The sequence below is a fragment of the Carcharodon carcharias genome, chromosome 16 (assembly GCF_017639515.1).
Source record: "Carcharodon carcharias isolate sCarCar2 chromosome 16, sCarCar2.pri, whole genome shotgun sequence".
Classification (NCBI taxonomy): Eukaryota; Metazoa; Chordata; class Chondrichthyes; order Lamniformes; family Lamnidae; genus Carcharodon; species Carcharodon carcharias.
In genome coordinates this window covers 12,966,207-12,976,120 of record NC_054482.1, presented here as the reverse complement: position 1 = coordinate 12,976,120, position 9,914 = coordinate 12,966,207, and positions in this window count along the sequence as shown.

Below are 9,914 nucleotides of genomic sequence, written 5' to 3'. Positions count from 1 at the left end.
AAAATGGGATCAGGTAGGTACGGCCCAGGCTGGGCTAAAGACTAAGGGCCCCTGCTGTTCATTGGATAGATCTTTCAAAATCCTCTCCACCACCCCATCTGCAATGAGGTTCGACAGTTTTTGGTACAGATCAATGACTTGCACTTGGGGATACAGGGCACTATCTTGAAATTTGCAAATGACATGCAACTTGGAAGTGTAGTGTCATGGGCAGATATATTTACTTTCTAACTGCTTGTAATCATTTTTTTTCGTATGGTAAGAGGTATGTCTTTTCTTACCCTTGGAGTGTGTAATAATTCAGCAGTAAGCTTTCGTAAATTTAAAATAAAGATGGTTATTTATAAAGCTGAAGTGAGGGTCTTGTAAAGCGAAGGGTACACAGCAGGTTGTGAGGTTTCTTCTAGTCAAATATCTGGCAGATGGGTTCGCAGGTGAACTTTGAAAACAGGAACGGGTTAAGTACCTTGGCTGCTTGATGTCTTGCAGCTAGTTTCCGAGTCTGCTTCACAGACTGGCTGAACTGATGGCTCTGCAGGAATTGATCAACAAACTGGTCTTAGTTAATCTTTTAAACAAGGGAAGCATGGCTATCTCACCATGCGACTTTTCACAAGTTCATGCTCTTTTCCAAATAAGGTGCGGTGTTCATTTTGATTCCCCGTCATGTGTTGTGGGCTAACACTTCTGAGGCACACCCAGTCTAGTTCGGACGGGAGAGGTTATTGTGATACAATGGGAAATTGATAGTGACCATTCACTTCCATCTGCCACAAACTGAGTTTCAATCTTCCCTTTTGTACAGTATGAAACATGGAGATAGGCAGCGTGGAAAGATTATAGTCTTTTGTGTGGCCCATCCTTAAAAAAAAATGAGGTGAACTCTATGGATGGATATGAGGTACCCTCACCTATGTCCACATTTAATTAGATATTCACTGGAGACTTGATACTGTCTGCAGCCCAAATGTTAAATGCTAAATGTGATTTGTGGCAGCCATCTCAACAGGTTGTTTATATCCAAATTTTAAAAGTATTGTCTGAAATTTCACGCTGGGCATTAAAGTGATAAACTGTGGGAGATATTAAGGCTGGTGGAATGGTGGGCAATGACAGATGAAATTCATTGCAGAAAATTGCTTGACGATACATTTTGGTAGGAAGAATGAGGAGAGACAATACTAGTTAAATCATGAGACATTACAGGGGGTGCACAAAGAGAGAAACCTGGGGTGTTTCTGCATAAATCTTTGAAGGTGGCATGACAGGTGAACAAAGTAGTTACTAAAGCATATGGGATTGTGGGCTTTATAAATAGAAGTATAGAGTACAAAATCCAGGTAGTTGTGCTAAACCAATAGAAAACACTTTTTCTGCCTAGGCTGTAGTATTGTGTACAATTCTGGGCATCATTGTTTAAGAAGGCGGTGAAGGCTTTGGAGAGGGGATGGAAGAGATTTATTAGGATGGTTCCAGGGATGAGGGATTACAGTAATGTGGTTAGACTGGAGAAAATGGGGTTGTTTTCCTTAAGAACCGATTTAAAAAAGAGGAGATTTGATGGAGGAGTTTAAAATCATGAACGGTTTAGATAGAGTAAATTGCTGAAGAGTTGATAGTGAGAGGGAATAGATTTAAAGCAATTGGCAAAAGAACCAGAGAAGGCATGAGGATAAACTTTTTTATGCAACGAGTGGCTATGTTTTGGACAGCACTGCCTGATAGGTGGATACAGGCTCAATAGTGACCTTCAAAAGGGAATAGGATAAATACTCGAAGGAGAAAAAAAAATTGCATGGATCTGGGGAAAAACAAGGAAGTGGATGAACAGATTGCTTCCCAAAAGTGCTGGCACAAACTCGATGAGATGAATGGCATCTTTCTGTGTCCTATTATTCAGTGATTCTAATGCTGCCCACTATTCCATTCATATAATTGTGCCTGTACTGGCTATCAATAATTTATTGTCCAGGGTAGTGAGTTTTGCTGGTATCCTGGATTCAGTCTTCTATTTGCACTTATTTGATGTTAAAACAACCCCCCAAAATGTTATATTTTGTTCCAGTTTAAGTTCTGTAGCTGATTCAGTTATTTTGTAACCTTCATGTTATTTAATCTCCATGTTATTGTATTTGCAGTGCTGTTTTACTAGTGTGTTAGGGTGAGCCTTCATCAATGTCTTTGGAACACTGTTACTGCACAGGTCTTTAAACCCTATGTGCAAACATGACTATAATATATTATGTGTACATTGTATACATGTATATACATTGATGTGTATATCTGTAGAATACACATAAAGTCATATATAAATAAACATCAACATTGAAATATATGTATAAAATACGCACACAGACATGTATCTATAGCCTTTATATAAACATATATCTGTTACTATTGGTAACAGATTTTCTAAACAATCTGTGGACTCAATAGGCTGAATTTTCTGGCTGGCAGGGGTGGAGTGGTGAAGCGGGAGCGGGCGCAGACTCGATTGCCGCCTGTGATCGGGTCTGCACAACCATTTTACGCGGGCGGGCCAATTAAGGCCTGCCCAGCGTGAATCCTGGCTTCCGAGGACAGTGGGAGCGGGCGGGCAGCGGCAGGACTGCAATGACCACCTGGTCCAATGGCGACCCAGTGGCCTGTTTTAAAAAGTTGCTGCGGCCTTTCCAAGGCTGTGAATCATGGCCAGTGGAAGGGCTCCCCAGAGCGCTGCTGCTGAACAGGCCCAGGCAGGAGGGGAGGGCAGGGGGACACTGTGGCCCTCGTTTTTCTGATGATTGCCTTGCTGCCCTCCTCGAGGGGGTGGCAGCACGGTGGGAGGGGCTGGTACATCAGGACTGGAGGAGGAGGCCCCCCTACATGACTGAGCGTGCCTGGGAGGAGGTGGCGGAGGTGGTGAGCTCCCGTGACGTGGTGCAGTGCACCTGGATCCAGTGTCACAAGTGTTTCCTCGATCTGTTGCGCTCAGGAAGGGTGAGAACAATGTTGGCATTGGTCACTTAACCCAGCAGGTAGGTTTTCCCCCCTGGTGCCCACCATCCTCCCCACACCCCAAGTCTGAGTGTAGTGACTGCATTGAATCATTGACAACAAATGTCCTTCGCTGGGTGGGCCAGCAGATATTGCCCATGCCAAGGTCACTCTGAGAGGGTGGTGAAGAGATGGGTTTTGCCCCCGCAGCATGTGGTACACTGAGACCCACATTACTGTTTTTGGGGCAACCTGGAGGAGCTGCACCCAGGCGCAGTGCTGGAACTTCAGGACATGTCAAAGTCAGGGTGATGCTATGCTGGGAGGGGAGCTTCAAGGTGGCGTGGGCACCGATCAATCTGCTGCCCTCTGTGCTCCACGTGCTTGCGCCTCCTTGCTATGGAATTTAGACCATGTGGTGCCTAATGTGATGTGGCCAGCGTTTGCCCAAGGGTTTGGGGGTTGGGGGTGGGGACAGGGACAGGCCTGGCATCTTCATGTGAGTGTTCGGCAGCAGCGGGGTGAGGAGGCACTGGAGCCTTGCAATGTCCCACTCTGGTTGGGGTGGGCCGCCCACGAAGAGAATCTAGGTACAAGTAGCACTAATCAATGCTCTTCTCTCCTTTTCAGGAGAAGAATGCACATAATGTCACCGAGTGGGTGAGGATTGGCGGAGGGCCGGCCCACTCAGTGATTCTCAGCTGTTTCGAGCAGGAGGCCCTAGATTTGGAGAGGCGCCATGTGCCCAGGTCCACTGGTGTTGGTGAGGCTGGGGTGCCACGGGCAGTTATGTTTGCCCAGCAGTGAGGTCACCATTGTTCTCCCAACAGCCATGGCAGTGCTGGATGTTCAGTGATTGAAGTTTACAACATGGCTTGACCATTGCTTATGGGAGGATGAGCACATAATGATCCAGGGGACAGGGATGCAGATTGACATTGTCTCCACGTTAACTGATCCAATGTCCTTGTTCTTCCTTTCAGCATCAGCAGAGCAGGGCCAGGAGGAGCAGCAGGGGTTCCCTCTCACACCCGAGGGCCCTGAAGTCTCACACCATCTCTGCCAGGCAGGCACCAGCGCTGATACTAGCACCTCGGTGGGAATTAGAACATTGGCTAGTGTCCTGGGGCACTTCACAGTTACGAGAGGAGCTGGCGGAGACAGAGAGTGCCCACGGTGCCAGCAGTCGGAGGACTGCAGGGGACAAGGTACATTCTCAGTCGGTGCCTGATGATATGCCCCTGGAGTCGTCTGCGATGCAGCAGGGGCAGGAAATGCGGTCGGGTGTGTGGGAACCTCTGGTGGAGATACATGAGGCTATGCTTGGCTTGGTGTCCGTGGTGGAGGAGTCTACGCAGACTATCGCTGAAGCAATGAGTCTCGTGACCGAGCGCCATGCGTCCTCCATGGATCGAGTGGTGACTCTCATGGAGAGGCTTCTCCAGGAGACCAATCAGGCCTTCCTGGGGATGCGCTTGGACCAGCAAGCCCTCACATTGGCGTTGACCTCAGCTGATCAATGCCAGCATGGGAGATGGTCTGGGCATCAAATTTCCCAGCACAGTGCCCGTCCATCCATGGTGAGCAGGGAGGTCCGAAGCGACCTCACGTTAGTGCAGCAGCTGCCTGTCATCTCTGTGAGCTCCTCTCAGGGCGCTCCGGATGAGGGCGGCAGCTCCTCCACCTCTCTGCCAGTGACCGTGATATCCATTGAAGCTGCGATGACTGTGGAGATGCCAGCTGTGGAACTGGCAGCTCCCTCCCAGGCGGGGCCAGCACAAGCTCCACGGGCCAGAGGATGACCGCCAAGGTCATCGAGGCCAACAGGACAGCAGAGTGAGCAGGCTGTCTCAGATGCCAGTCCCAGCGAGGGGTCAGCACCAAGAAATAGCACCCGAAAGCATAAACATAGGGCGCCTTTGGCACACCACGGGTTTACCACTGGTACTTTTGTGTTGGCCCGCAATGAGGTTTTTTTGAGTTGGTGTGATTTCTATCACCTTTTTCATTTTATTTCATTAAGTTCCTTTGGTTGCAATATTAAATTCAGACGAGTCACCATGGCTGAGGTTGTCTCCTTTGTTCTGCAGTTGGATGGTTTCCAATAATGTTTTGTGTTTTGTGGGACATTCATCTTTATTAACAAGGACCTTAGATAATGTTCCTTTCCAGGCAGATTTTGCACTTAGGTATCGAGTATGGAGCCTGCAGCCCAGGATTGTCCTGGAGGTCCAGATGTGGTGTGTTAGCTGGAGGTTCATTGGATTAAAGCCTCCCGGGTGTCCCTGCCTCCCTGGAGTATGCCCAGGTCAATGTCTACCCCGTCAGCATTACCCTGTGTGTGCTCATCCTCGGACTCACTGCTTGACTCATCATGTGCAGCCGCAGCCACTGCGTCTACATCTTCGTCATCCACAGTGTTCCCCCTTTCCAGCGCAAGATTGTGGAGAACGCAGCATGCAGCCACTATCAGTGAGACACGATCTAGGGGGTACTGGTCCAGGCATCGGAAGCGCATCTTGAGAAGACCGATGGCTCTCCCCACCACAGCCGTTGTGGTGCCGTGGCTCCTATCGTACCGCTGTTCAGCTTCTGTTCTTGGATAGCGGAGAGGCGTCATGAGCCACCTTCTGAGGGGATAGCCCTTGTCACCCAGCAGCCATCCATCCAGCCGAGCAGGAGCACTGAAGACACTCGGCACCTGGGAGTGTCTGAGGATGTAGGCGTCGTGGGAGCTGCCTGGGTACCTTGCACAGACTTGTAGAATCAGCATCCTGTGATCACACACTATCTGCACGTTCATGGAGTGGAAGCTCTTCCTGTTGACGAAGGCACCGGGTTCACCTCCTGGAGCCTTGATGGCCACATGTGTACAGTCTATAGCACCCTGGACATGGGGGAAGCCAGCAATGGCCGCGAAGCCTCTGGCTCTCTGTCCCTGACTTGCCTGGTCCCAACGGTAGAGGATGAAGGTCAATACACACCTGAACAGGGCATCTGTAACCTGCTTGACACAAGTGTGGACAGCTGATTGGGAGACTCTGCAAAGATCACCCACCGAGCCCTGGAAGGAGCCAGAGGCATAGAAGTTGAGGACAACTGTGACCTTCAGAGCCACTGACATGGGGTGTCCACCCACACCGTTCACAGAGATCTCAGGCCCAATCATCTGACAGATATAGTTGACTGTCTCCCTTGAGAGACGGAGCCTCCTTCGGCACTGCACCTCAGACATATTGAGGTAGCTGCTTCACCGCCTGTAAAGCCTGGCAGCAGGATAGTGGCATCTTCTGCAGCTCCTTCCACCTTGGATTACCTCTTGGTCTTACATCCCTTGTGCCTGCGCCTGTCCTCACAAAGGTGGCTCCCCTGGAGGCTGAGTGTGCACCCCTGACAACTTCCTCCCCCTTCTAGCCCTTCTTTCCTCCTCAGCGGAGGTACCTCCAGTGGAGGTTTCAGCTCCCATTCCCAGGCTAAGGGAAGGCTTCCTGAAACATGCAGGCCCAAAAAAGATTCCTCACTGCAGAGTGCTGACCTGAAGGTTGTGAGTCCGGACCAAGCAGCTGGGATGCGTTTTGAAGTATTGCAGATCACACAAGCAAGTATCAGCAACTTTGAAACATCAATATTTGACAGAGCACGCTCGCGACCCCACTGACCCCTCTTATCCCACCTGTGGATGAGGTTTATACACCTGCCCTTTGTGCCCTTGCGCTGACCCAAAGATCGCACGGGTACCGAAAAAATCGCTGTCGATTGGTGCCTCAAGAGCCTTAAGTGGCCGACTAATTAATGGCGGGCGTGAATCGGAGAGCATTGCGCACCCGCCCAATGAAATATCACGATGGTGCGCGTTGATATTGGGACGCCTGCCTGACATTACCGTGCGCCACTTTACACGTGTTTGTGTGTGGGGCCTGCGCCCACTCTCCAACAAGAAAATTCTGTCTAATGTTAGAACTGGCAGTGTTTGTCGAGCCTTGGACTTTGGGGCCTGGTTTATAAAGACAGAGAGAGAGATTGAACAAAAGAGTAAACAATTGCAACATATCCACAAGGATATGGCTAGCTTTGTAGTGGAAAATAGGATTGCATTGTTCCCATGTGGCACTGGCATGAGTTGAAAGGTCAGGAGCGGGTGCAAAAGGTGAAGTAAAAATTAAAAGTGATTTGGTATATTACAGTCAAATTGTGATTTAAAGAAATGCTCTTGATATCAAAACATTTCAAAATTGCATGTATCATAAATCATATAAATGTGGGTTGACTGAACTGGTTTGGCTTGTTATTTGGGAAGTAAATGGAAAGCAGAGTGACGAGCAACTGTGGTGGTGGAGTGCAGGGGGGTGTGGGGGGGTGGGGGGGGGGGGTGCGGAGGTGGCGGGGGGAGGGTGGGGGGTGCGTATTGCCAGCTGAAGGGTGTGTTAAAGCTTGTGAGACATTATTAAATAAAATAACAGCATTCAAGCACCAATAGGGGACAGTCTAAAAGAAATCTGTTCATGTTGCCACAGATGGAAACCTGCACTGTCCCTCAGCTGGACTGGCAATAATGAACAAAGGATGTACGTCGATTAATGCACCTTAATTGTGCACTAATTCTGTAACATTATGTGTATCTGGAAAGATATTTTCAATGAAGTCTCATGGGAAAGCTACTGCTCTGTGTTGGGACTCCATTTTCGATCAATGTGGAGCGAAATAACTTCATCCAATATAAACTGGACAACAGCTGTGGGCTGTTGAAAATGAGATTGTTGGCAGTGGTTATGATGTCCTTGTAGCTTGTCAAGTTTCGGCCCACGTAGTGGTCTGTTCATTTCAAGGCCCATTATACTCCATTCTGTCCTTTGCTGTATTTCTGCTGGTGGGGTGGAGGCTGGTGGGGATGCTCTTTGTACCTGCTCGTTTTTAAGGTGGTGATTGGGGTGAGTAGGTGATTGGGGTAGGGTGAGGGGGTGATTAGGGGGAGGGGGTAATTGGGATGAGGAGGTGATTGGGGTGAGTAGGTGATTGGGGTAGGGTGAGGGGGTGATGGGGGTGACTGGGATGAGGGGATGATTGGGTGAGTAAGTGTTGTCAGTGGTAGCTGAGAGGTCGAACTGACACAGGATTTGATTATACAAAAGCACTATGGGTTGATGGGGTTATTGGAGTGTGAGAGGGTGATTAGGGTGAGGGTGTTGTTGGGGTGAGGGGGCTGTTGGGGTGAGGGGGCTGTTGGGGTTAGCGGAGTTTTTTAGGGTAGCAGGCTGTTGGGAGGAGTTGTTGGGCTGAGGAGGTTGTTGGGTTGAGGGGATCATTGGGGTGAGGGGGTGAATGGGGTAGGGGAGCTATTGGGGTAATCGGGTTATTGGGGTGAGGAGGTGATTGAAGTGAGGGGGTTATTGGGGTGAGGGGGTGATTGAGGTGAGAGGGTTATTGGGTGAGAAGGTGATTGGGGAAGGGGTGATTGGGGTGAGGCGGTGATTGGGGTAAGGGGGTTGTTGGGGTGAGGTGTTTGATGGGGTGAGTGGGCTGTTGGGGTGAGGATTTTTTGGGTAGTGGGCTGTTGGGGGGAGTTGTTGGGCTGAGGGTTGTTGGGATGAGGGGATTATTGGTGCAAGGAGATAATTGGGTGAGGGGCGAATGGAGTAGGGGAGCTATTGGGATGATGGGGTTGTTGGAGTGTGGAGGTGATTGAGATGAGGGGTGATTGGGATGAAGGTGGATTGGGGTAAGGGGGTTTTGGGGTGAGGAGGTTACTTGGATGAGGAGGTGATTGAGGTAGGGGTGAGGGAGTGATTGGGGTGAGGAGATGATTGGCTTGGGGGTGTTATTGGTGTGAGGAGGTGATTGGGGTAGAGGTGAGGGGGGTGATTGGGGTGAGGGGTTGCTGGGGTGAGGGGGTTGTGGTGTGAGTGGGCTGTTTGGGTGAGGACCTGTTTTGGGTAGCGAGTTGTTGGGTTGTTGGTGTGAGGGGATTATTGGAGTGAGGGGGTGAATGGGGTAGGGGTGCTATTGGGGTAATGGGGTTATTGAGGTGTGGAAGTGATTAAGGTGAGGTGTTATTAGGGTGGGGTGAGGGGTGATTGGAGTGAAGGGGTTGGGGGTGACTGGGGTGAGTAGGTGGTTGGGGTTGGGTGAGGGGGTGATTGGGGTAAATGATTGGGGTGGGATGAGGGGGTGATTGGGTTGAGGGAGTGATCTGGGTGAGTAAGTGGTTGGGGTGGGGTGAGGTGGTGATTGGGATGAGGTGGTGATTGGGGTAGGGTGAGGGGTGATTAGGGGGAGGGGGTAATTGGGATGAGATGGTGACTGGGATGAGGTGGTGATTGGGGTGAGTAGGTGATTGGGGTAGGGTGAGGGGGTGATTAGGGGGAGAGGGTAATTGGGATGAGGTGGTGATTGGGATGAGTAGGTGATTGGGGTAGGGTGAGGGGTGATTAGGGGGAGGGGGTGATTGGGATGAGATGGTGATTGGGGTGAGTAGGTGATTGGGGTAGGGTGAGGGGGTGATTAGGGGGAGGGGGTAATTGGGATGAGGAGGTGATTGGGGTGAGTAGGTGATTGGGGTAGGGTGAGGGGGTAATGGGGGTGACTGGGATGAGGGGATGATTGGGTGAGTAGGTGATTGGGTTGAGGGGGTAATGGGAGTGAGAAGGTGACTGGGTTACGGGGTTATTGCTGTGAGGAGGTGAATGGGATGGGGTGAGGGGGTGAGGGAGTGGATTGGGGTGGTGAGGGGGTGATTTGGGTGAGGGGTTATTGCGGTGAGGATGTGACTGGGGTCAGGGGGTGGATTGGAGGGTGATGGGGTTATTGGTATGTGATGGGGTTATTGGGGTGTGATGGGGTAATTGGGGTTGATCGAGTAATTGAGGCTGTTGGAGTAATTGGAGACTGATAGTTGATGGTGTATTAGGTGACCATTTAACATCATGCCTGATTTTCCACAA